The following is a 10,798-nucleotide window of genomic DNA, read 5'->3' on the forward strand; positions in this document are numbered from 1 at the left end:
CACCTGCCCTCTCCCTGGAAGAGATCCAAGTTCCATATGGAGCCCCAATACCAACCCCAGACTGAAACCTGAACCTGACTCCAACCTGTTGTCCATTGCCCCCAAACCTGGGTTGGCCCTGAGGACCCTGCCACAGCTTCTTGATGGCTCCCCTAATAGTGCTGCAGCTATAACTGCTTTGTCTCTTTGTGGGTGGCACAACTCCAGATGGTGGCAAGAGGGCCTCCCCTTAGAGGCCTGAGCTGGCCCTCTGGACTCTGCCACTCTCCAGCTTGGCTTGAGAGTCTGTCCCTGTCTCGGTCTCCCTGATGAGTGGGGCCAGCTCATGCTATTACTCTGTTATGTGGAATTGGATCCTGGCCTCTGGTTTCCAGTGCCAGCCCCAGGAAGAATCCAGGAGTCTAGCTGTATTTTCCAGCTGCTGTCATTCCAGGATTCTGTGCTCAGTCCCCTGGGTCACCAGGCTAGGAAGGGGACTCTGGCCTTCCTTGCCCAGACCTCACCTGTCTCCTTTTTAGTTTCTAAATAATTCAAGCTATACCAGATCTACTGAGGGTAGGGAGGTTTAAGGAAGTAAGAGAGCACCTCTAGGATCCCACCAGGCCTCCCCTGTCTCTGGAAAGTGAAGAGAAGGGATGGAAAAGCCCAAGCTTCTCCCCTGCCCCTCCCTGTACCCTGGCCAGGGATCAGGGGTGGGTCAGACCATGGTGACTGGGGACACTGACCTTGTGGAAGACATGTGAGTGGGGGTGATGGCTGTCTGGGAACAGCCAGAAAAATGTAGGTCTTGGGAGCTCTTAGATGGGTTAGGGTGGGTGAAGGCCTCCATGGAGGAAGCGTTGGGCTGGCAGCAGCTTCTGCGTCTTTGGCTTTAGAAAAGTGGCTGCTGGCCCCGGCAACCCCACACCAGTTTCCTCATCTCTGCCTGGGGAGAATGTTGGTTTCCACCAGGGCCATAGGAGAGAGTCCAGCAAGACCACTCCAGAGTCGGACATTCTCAGTGTCTCCTCCAACTTGTCCCTCCCACCCTGGGACAGGATCCTTACCTCCCTAGGCCTCAGTTTCTCTGTAGGCTACATGGGCTTCAACCACCTCCCCTGCTGACTTAGAGATTTCTTGAAGTGGGTCTGTGGGAAGAACATAGGTGGGGGACCTTCCTTTAAGGAAGTCCCTCCTGGCCTGCAGGCACCAAAGTGCTTAGTACTTTGACCATTGTTTTAAGTAAATCAGCTCCATTTACTGGGATGTGCATCCCAGCTGGCAGCCAGCAATCCATTGCTGTGGAGGGAGAGGGGTCCAAGCTGAAGCTGAACAACTCAGTGCCTAAGAGGCTGTACAGCCAAGTCCCTTCCACCCCAAACAGCTCTCTCATTCCTGTTGAGAGCCTCTGGTAGAGCTTCTGTCTCACAGGTCACCTGAAGGCCAACACTCCCAGAAGCAGCTAGCACCATGGTTGACCTCGTCCAGGTCCAGGGAAGGCCTCCCTCTCCAAGACTCCTTTAGATTTCCCCAGAATCCAGACCTCACCTGTGTTGCCCTGAAAGCTGCACAGTGAACATGAGCTCCATCTTGCACCTTTACCAGCCAACCAGGGTAAAGACATTAGCTGGTAAGTCATTTAAAACGTATTGAAAGTAACACAGTTGTGTGATGGAGCATGATACAGTTATTCGTATAACTGTTAAAAGACAGGAGGCTTCAAGGAAACTGTGTCTGTGGTTCCTCTTTGGGGTCATGTGCTTCCTCTCTTTTCCATAAGGGTTACTCAGGCTGAAATGCTGAAGACACTCTGTCTCAAGGGATTTGTGGCTGGTTCATCCTCAAGTATAGGGGGAAGAGTGGCCAGGTAGATCTCAGAGGTGGCTTCTGGAAGAGGAACCTGGGTACCGGCCACCCTGCCTTGTATGCCATCATTGGTCTGTCTTGCCTGTCTTGGAGCACGTTTCTCACCAAGGTACCATCCCAACCCCATTTCCCACCAGCAATAGGGTTCATTCTACTTTCTGGCCCCTTTCCAGCCTCTCCTGATTCTCCTGTCCATTCTCACCTCTCATGACACTGTAACCTGAAAACAGGATGGATGTTAGTGGATATTTATTGTTTCTGCCTTCCACCATCTTTTGCTCTCTTCTGGTGCCATGTTCTCCTCTGTGTCTAGGAAACAACCTCCTTCCCTACTTCTAGTTCATGGAGTGCTGATGAACTCTTTTCCAGGGGATTGACATGTGACCAAGGCTTAAGTCAATCAGAGCATTCCTGGCCACTGCCTGACACATAGCCCGAGTCAGGCTACTCAGAGCCGGGAGGCTCACTCCTGGGACTTTGGATTAAGTGATTAAGCAAGTGAATTTGCTTTTTCCCACTGGACTGGAAACCTTAAAGGAAGCAAGGGCTCAAGCTTCTGCTGTCTTCTTGTTGACAAGTGGAACACAGGGATGAAAACTACACAGTTGAAGGCAGAATAGAGAGATGGAGAAAAATCAGGTTCTCTTAATATTGTCTGGGTCTGTGAATGCAGCCATACCTGAAACCAGCCCTACTGCTAGCAACATGAGCTGATGCCTTGCCTTTATAGCTTGGCTCAGTTGAGTTTTCTGTTGGTCGCTGTAAACAAAAGTGTCCAGCCTTGCCCTCTGAGGACAGGACAATGGACTCCCTCACTTTCTGGGCCATCTTAAGCCAGGACTGTGGCCATGTAGTGTGCCAAGAAATATTTGTTTCCCAATCACCATGGGTGCCTAGAATTTCCGGCAGCTTTGGCTTGCAACTCTCTGAGGGTAGAAGAGTGTTGGGTCAATTTCTCCAGCCAGCTCTGCTCCCTCAGCTGCACAGACACAGAGCCTTTCCTTAGAGGCAGTTTGGAGAGAAAGGAGGGGTGGGTACTGAAGCCTGTGGTGTTTATGAAAAAGTGGGTGTGGTCTGGAAGATGAGCTCTCTCTTTGTCACAATTTAGTTTAGTGTTGAGCCCTATCTGGGGAGGGGTAGAGGAAATGGAGACCCAAAGAGGGACCTGAGGTCACCCAGCAAATGCGCATTCCCAGTTGGGACCTAAGTCTCTGACCGCTGGTCTGGACTGCATCAGTCCTTCTCCACAGCCTCGCCTTGGGTCCTCCAGTCAACCATTGCCCTTTGAGGGACCGGGCCAGGGCAGCTCCCTCTAGTCCTTATCACTAAGGAATTCAGGCAGACTTTGGACTTCCTCTCCCACTTACTTATTTCCCTATTCTAAACATCCTCATTATCCCTCTGGACTTCAGGCACACAGAGAGAGTTGAAAAATTCCCTGGCTGAATATAGCCAAGCCTACTGATCTTGGGGAAGTGTTCCAGGGTGGGATATAGCTAGAGTCTGGGCTTCCTACAGAAAAGGTATGCTGTACTCATTCTGTAGAGGTAGGTCATGGAGGATGTGTGAGTTAGACAATTAGAAGTGGAGTAAGAGCACCCCAGAAAGTAGAGCAGCGTGTGTGCAAGCATGGAGGCATGAAAATGCCTAATACATGCAAGGTTGCGAGAAGCCTGGTGTAGCTGCAGCAAGGAGTTCCGGGGGCATCGGGAGACAAGTTGAGAGATGTAGACTGGGGTAGGATTGGGAAGGGCCTGGAATGCCAGTTTTCAATGTGAGCTTTCACTCCTAGGCCATGGGGGCCAACAGATACTTGAACCAGGAGACTGAGGATGGGGGATGCACATTTTACAAAGATCCCTCAGGTTGCAGGTGGTGGGCCTGAAAGCTATTGCACCAGTCTAGGCAGGAACTAATGAAGCCTGGGCAGGACAGTGGATACAGAGAAGAGGGGGCATAGAGAGGAGGGGGCAGGTGGAATGAACAAGACTTGGTTAGTTCCTGTCTCCAACTAGACTCAGGATTCTCCTGCCAACTCCCTGTCATTCACCTCCCACATCCAGCTAACACCATGGCAGAGGACAGAAGAAGATCAGGATGGAGGAGATGCTGTGGACTTCTTCAGTCTTGCCTGGGTTCCTTCTGGGCTTAGGAACTCCTGTCCTAAAGAAGGTGTTGAGAGCCCAGCCTGGCCCAAAACTCTCCAGCCTCAGCTCAACTGCAGGGTCAGGCTGTCTTTAAGCTTACTTTTTGGAGCTCAGTCCGGCACAGGAATTGGTGAGGGGCTAGAGAGAAAGCCCTGCTTTTGCCTCTCCGTGTGGGGTTCTCTGATATCTGGAGCAAAGGCTAGGTGTGGTGATGGGGGTATGGGTGAAGATGCTGGGAGTTGTAGCTGTTAGATGCAAGGGGCTCTGAAAGACAGGGTGGGCCACGCTCAGGTTCGTAGGCCATGTTCAATCTCCTCAAGGGAAGCCTGAGACCACAGCTACTGCCTCGAATCAGAAGCCCCAGCCTCGTCATCTGGGGCCAGGGAACTAGGGCAGGAGGAGCCAAGTAGCGCAGCAGGAAGCATGAGTCCCTCTGAGGAGCAGCTGGTCTCTGAGAAGAGCAGAAAATGCAGCAGGCTGGATAAGGTGAGGCAGGAGAAAAAATTGTCTGCAAATTACCAAGCATGCAGAGCCTCCATGGATGATTTGTGCTTCTGAGGTTTGTCAAGAGGGCTATTTTACTTTTTTCCTGCCTGCGACTGTTAATGGAGGCAGGGAAATGGGAATTAGAGGACAGGAGGCTCAGGAGTGGTTCCATTTACCCTCTCCCCCATGACCCCAGCCCTTTACAGAAACCATCTCATATCTCATGACTTATTTGCTCTACTCCGCCAGCTCCCTGCTGAAATCATGGGGTAAAAAAGAGACACGAGGGAATGGAGGAGCCAGAGAGAAAGCAGTGTGATCACAGGCACACAGGACAGCAGCCCAGCTTCCCATCCTTGCTGGCTTTTGCATGTGAGTGGGCGAGGACGTGCAGACCTTGTAGTTGGGAGGCAAGAAGGGAGAGAGGAGAGAAAAGGTGGGAGGAGGAAAGGGCAGGAAAGGGGCAGGTAAAGGACATACGAAGGTAAGTTGGATCATGGGATCCAGGAGTCACAAAAGAGAGGAGAAACATGCTCCCAGCTTTGCAGAAAGCGCTAAAGGAAGTCAAAATAAGACTTCCCCTCACTGTGGAGCAGCCTGCTAGGGTGATGGGAGTGTGCAATAGTTTGACCTGGGCAGTGGTGACACAGGTGTACACATATGTCACAATTCACTGAGCTGTCAATTCAGATTTGTGCATTTTACTAATTTTAAAAATATCTAAAGTCCCAGCACAGCATGGACATGCATGCCATAGCCCACCCTGGAAGTAGTCGCCCCTCTTCATGAGGTGGCAGAGCCTAGTTCAGACCACAGGTTCCAGAATGAGACTGTCTGCCGCTTCCTGTCTGGATGACTTGGGCAATTTACTCAACCTCATCTATAAAATGGGGACAACAACAATACCACCTACTTCTAGAATTGGGGTTGAGGGTCACATGTAAAAGACACCAGCCAGGCACCAGGAACATTAGCAGTGACTGTCAAAGCTCTAGTCGTCCTCATGCCAGGCTGCCCCTGCCGTCCACACCCAAGCCTAGCCACAGCTGTAGTGCCTTGCATAACCCCAGGCAGGCTGAAGTTCCTACCTCTGACAAGTGTCAGCCACACCCACCAGAGGTCTCGAGTCTGCCAGTTAGCTTCGCCCTGTACTGATTTCTCTTCTCTTCCTTGTATCTTTACATCCCTTTGCCAACAGCCCAAAGCCTCCCCGCTGCAAATTCATTTTTTTTTTTTTTTTTTTTTTTGCCAGACTCACTTCCTCTTGGGGAAGGCTGAACTCTGGTAGAAGAGGAGAATGAGAACTGCTGTGTGAGGGTTGATGGGGTTGGGGAGGAAGAGGGGGAGACAGAGGGATACAGGATTGTGCTCGGGAGAAGAAGAACTTTCCACATCTCAGAGTGATATCAAGACAAGGGCTCTCATAATTAGCAGAACCCGAGCACAGACATTTAGCTTGTTCCCATCTAAGGGTTCTTCTTGGAAGGTTTCTTTCGGGGGCATGCAGCCTTTATTTGCAGAGGAACACAGGCTAAGCATTTAGTTTAAATCCTCTGCTGCTTGTTTGTGATCCTGGCCACACCTAGGGAACTGAGTTTGCAGGACTCAGCTTATAAACACAGTGCCTGTGGGTGACATTGGTGTTGGAGCCACCTGCAGAGGGCTGGACTCCAGCACAGGCAGCCACAAGGCTATGAGTCCTTAGTACATGGAGGTTGGTTGGTGACCTCTTCCCCCTCCTCTGGTGACCTGCTGTGCAGGAAGAACTTGTTTTGAAGTTAGGTAGTAGGAGGCACTTCCTGAGAGATAATAGGCAGCATGAGATGGGCTGCATGAAAAGACTAGGTCCTGCCCAGTGGAGCCCAGCCTGACTCTCACTGCCAAGGCACCTGGCTTTCTCCCTTCCAGCTCGCTGGACAGTCCTGTCAGACGCAGACATGAAACTCCTGCGAGAAGACCAAGCCCTGGATAATATCACCACTCGTCCTGTGGCGCTTCATTACATTCCAGCTGGGGATATTTGAAAGATATTAAGCAATTCCTGTCAATTTTGTTAGGGGTAATGACACTATGATAGTTATATAGAAGAGTGTCCTTTGGTTTTAGAGATGCGTTCTGAAATGATCTGGGGTAAAAGGTCAGGAAGTTTATAATTTACTTTAAAATACTTCAGCTCAAAAGCAAATGAAGCATATATTACTTGTTAGATGTTAACAATAGTCAAACCTCGGAATTGGGTATTTGCGCTTTCATTATAATATTCTCTCTGCTTGTTTATAAATTTTCACCAAAAAAGTAAAAATTTGAAACACTATACACGTGGTGGAGAGATTAAAATGCTTTTTCTTCTTCAGAAATAATTCTAAGGGGCCAGGCGCGGTGGCTCAGGCCTGTAATTCCTAGCACTTTGGGAGGCTGAGGCAGGCAGATCACCTGAAGCCAGGAGTTCGAGAGCAGCCTGGCCAACATGGCGAAACCCTGTCTCTACTAAAAATACAAAAATTAGCCAGGCGTGGTGGCGGGAGCCTGTAATCCCATCTCCTAGGGAGGTTGAGTCAGGAGAATCGCTTAAACCCGGAAGCTGGAGGTTACAGTGAGCCAAGATCACACCACCACACTCCAGCCTGGGTGACAGAGCAAGACTCCATCTCAAAAAGAAAAAAAAAAGGAAAAGAAAAGAAATACTTCTAAGTTATGTGAGAGAGTTTGTACATACTGACATTTTTAATAGGTACAATAAAAATCATTTTGTATTGGAAGTCAAATAGAGTAAGGCAGAATCTGGGGGTTGAACAGAAGGGGTTAAGAAAGGGACTAGGCTTTGCATAGTCCCCAGGCCCCATTTCCTGCTCCATGGCCAAAGGGGCCACAGTGAAGGGTCCAGCAATGGCAGAGTTGTGGCAGGTAGAGGTTAGCGCCCCTACCCTTGTCTCATGGCCCATGTTGGACTTCCACTGAGGCTGCCCATGGTGTGAAGGCCCATCTGCTCTGAGAGGCCCCATTGCCTATCTAGGCCTGGAGCCTTACCCCCAAAATGTTTTGGCCACCTCATGAGGACACCTCCCCTAAGCCCAGGACTCCTGCCTGCCCTGGGAACCCCTGGGCAGATGAGGGCCAGAAATAGCTGTATAAGGTTCCACAGGGCTCCCAAGCTGGGGACGAAGGAGAAGGGATGACGGTCACACAGTTCACATAGCCACTTTCACAGCTTTTACCTCCTTCAGAGCTCACAGAAGTCCTGCCTGAAAGACAAACTCATTTCACAGAGACCCTGGTGCTCCAGGGGTAGATTATATCCCACTCAGGAGGCAGAGTTGGCTCTAGCCCAACCCTCTCCTCCCGCTTCTCCTGCACACTGGGCTGAGGCCTCTCACCTTCCCTTTTGTGGTGAGGACCCTGAGGCCCTTCCACAGAGGTTAAAGACGTTCCCAAGGTCAAGCCATTGCCATGGAGTGGAGTGAGGACCAGCTCTCCTGTCCCCAGCCTGGGCTCCCCAAGGATGCCCTACAAACCTCAGAGAAGGCCTAGTCTTAGTGCACCAGGACCGGAGGGTGGAAACTTTCAAAGGGGCTTGCTTTTCCAGCATGGTACCCTGGGAGCCCTGGCCAGGCCTCACTGAGGTGGTAACCTCACTTGAGGAGGAACCTGACCCAGATGCAGCCATGTTTTCCAAAGCTCATAGGGTGGCCTGCTGGGGGCCAAGAGGGCCTGGGCAGCCGTGGTCAGCCTCTGGAGAGGGTAGAGTCAGGTGGTGGGGGCAGCAGGATGCCGGTGGCAGGGCGAGGCCTTCAGGAGCTGGTGGCCACTAATCAACCTCAGAGTAGGGGAGAAGCCAAGCCTCTCCCAGCTCCCGGGACTCCTCCTTCTGGGGCCAGGCCCATTGGTCCTGTCAACAGAGGCTGTTTTATGGTTTAGGGTGAAAGATTGGCTCATCTGGTCAAACTCTTCAGAGAACCGTCCTGCTTCTTCCAGGGAGCCTCCACTGACTGTTCCTCTCAGCAACCCCTCCCCCGGTTCTAGGAGACTGTACCCCACATCCATCTGGGCCCTTCCTCCTATGTCACTGGGTCTGGTCTCCCACACCAGATAGAGGATTTTCCCAGGAGGAGGCCTGTAACTCTCCTCCCCCAGCCTTGTGCTGGGCATTGCCCTGAGCAGCTCTGCTTCTGGATGAGGAGTCCCTGTGCCTGCTGTCTGGGGGGGCAGGGGCACTGGAAGGCTTGACAGGTGACCTTGGGGCAGACTTCCTCCTCTGAGACACTGGAGGTTTTCTTTCCTTTTTTTTTTTTTTTTTTTTTTTTTGCCTCCTTTTTCTCCAGAGGAGGGTGAAAGGGCTGAAGTCAGGGCACCATAAACAGGAGTGATAAGCCTTGGGCCTTCAACCTGAACTTTGCAGCTGCCATTTTATGACTCTGATAACTCCTGGCACCCCCCCCCAACCCCTGCAGTCACACCGAGTCCAGCTAGAGCAGCATTGCCTGGTGTCCGTTCCATGAGGGAGCGATTGGTAGCTGGCAGGGAGGAAGGAGAAGCAAGGAGGGAAACAGGGACCCCTCACTCCAGCCTGCCCTCACCCAGTCCTGGTTGAGTCCCTTCTCCTCTCTCTGTGGACCCAGCTCCTGCACTGGACTGTAAGGAATATGGGAATATAGAGACCCCAGCCCCTGACCTCATAGGATGGCCAGAATAGCCCAGCCTGGGAGGTGGGTAGGGCTGAAGGGTGGAGTTAGAGGGGGAAGGGTCGAGTTGCTTGGAGCAATCAGGGAAGGCTGTCTGGAGGAGGAGATAGAGTTGGGCACTAAACGAATAAGATGTGGAAAGACAGGGGGAGGGTAGGCATTAGAGGGAGGAGACAGATTTGGGCTGTCTCTGAAGTGTGAAGCAGAAGTGGCCTGATGTGAAAGGAGGCCTCTCTGAATCTACTCTGCCCCTGAGCTCAGAAGCCTCTCAGGATGGAGGAATGGGGTGTCAGCACTGGTTCCAAGATCCCTGGCTCATCCAAGAAGAGTTTGAGTGGCTTGAACCCGGGGTTGGGAGGGCCAGAGGGTTGTTGGAGAGGCCTGGAGGCTTCATGCAAGTTGTGCCAGAGCTGTGGCCTCTGGGACAGAGTTTGGTGAGACTTTGAGTGCTCAAGAGGTTGGTCTCATGGCTGTCTTGGGTGGAGGTGAGGCTCCTGCCAATTGTCAGAGGTCTGCTCCTAGGACAGGCAATGAGCTTCCCGTTCCCAGGGTGCTCAAGACATCCGCTAGATGGAAACACAGAGATTCCTGCTCTGGTGGAGGTGATGGTGAGGGAAATGATCATGGGAGAGAATGAACTAGATAATCAAGATTCCTCACCCTCACCCAGCCAAATTGGAGTGGGCATTTAAGGCCCTACCTAAGCAGCAACTCTAGATTACTCAAGGTCTGGGGTAGGGAGAAAATCAACCTCTGTCTAGGTCTAACTGGTGGCAGACAGATGTGGCTCTTGTGTCTCTGGACCTCGCTTTGCACATCTGTAAAATGGGCTTCAGTAGACTCAATGAGCGCTGAGGTCTTCCCTGTTCTAGAGTGAGATGATCCATGCATCTCCTGCCTCAATCGGCGTCTGCCTCATGGCCCAGGTAAGCCATCCACAGATACACACATCACACCCACACATGGGGCACACGAGTACACATGTATCAAGGGCATACACATATCCACGTTGAGAGGAAGCAGAAGTGGGAGGAAGAGGGAGGCCACTGCTTGTTAGCTTTGGCTTCCTGCTCAGCTCTCTCCGTGCACAGGCCTGGCCCCTCCTGTTAACCACCACCCTTAGCCCCTCACTGCCCACCAGCTTCCACCTTGGGCTCTGGTACCTTTTTGCTCTGCTCAGTGGGAGGGCACAGGGAGGATGTGATCCCAAGAACCCCTTCTCAAATCCTGAGGCCCCCAGCACTGGTTCTGCTGCTGACACCTCCAGACCGTCACAGCACACAAGGACGGCCCTCACATCCTCCCTCTCACCTACGGTGTACCAAACCTTTCATCTCAATCGGCCGCAGTACCTGACCCTGCTCCCACTGACCGCCCCACCCCACTGCTCATCGGCAACCACCACAAGGAAGGCAAGTCTGGGGCCCACTCTTCCCCACTGCCCCTCCATTGATGCTGTGCCTGCTCCGGGCTGCGCTGGGAGGGACTGGGCACGACCAATATCCCAGCCCTCGCGTCTAGGTTCGGTCTGGAGCGGTGGGAGGAGGTGAGACGAGGTGCTTGATGTCCCCTATTCTTCTTACACAGACACGCGCACGGATGGCCCGGCTCCCGCCGCCCCCCACCTCCCCCACCTCCCGC

This window comes from Mandrillus leucophaeus, unplaced genomic scaffold (genome assembly GCF_000951045.1).
Source record: "Mandrillus leucophaeus isolate KB7577 unplaced genomic scaffold, Mleu.le_1.0 Scaffold265, whole genome shotgun sequence".
Lineage (NCBI taxonomy): Eukaryota > Metazoa > Chordata > Mammalia > Primates > Cercopithecidae > Mandrillus > Mandrillus leucophaeus.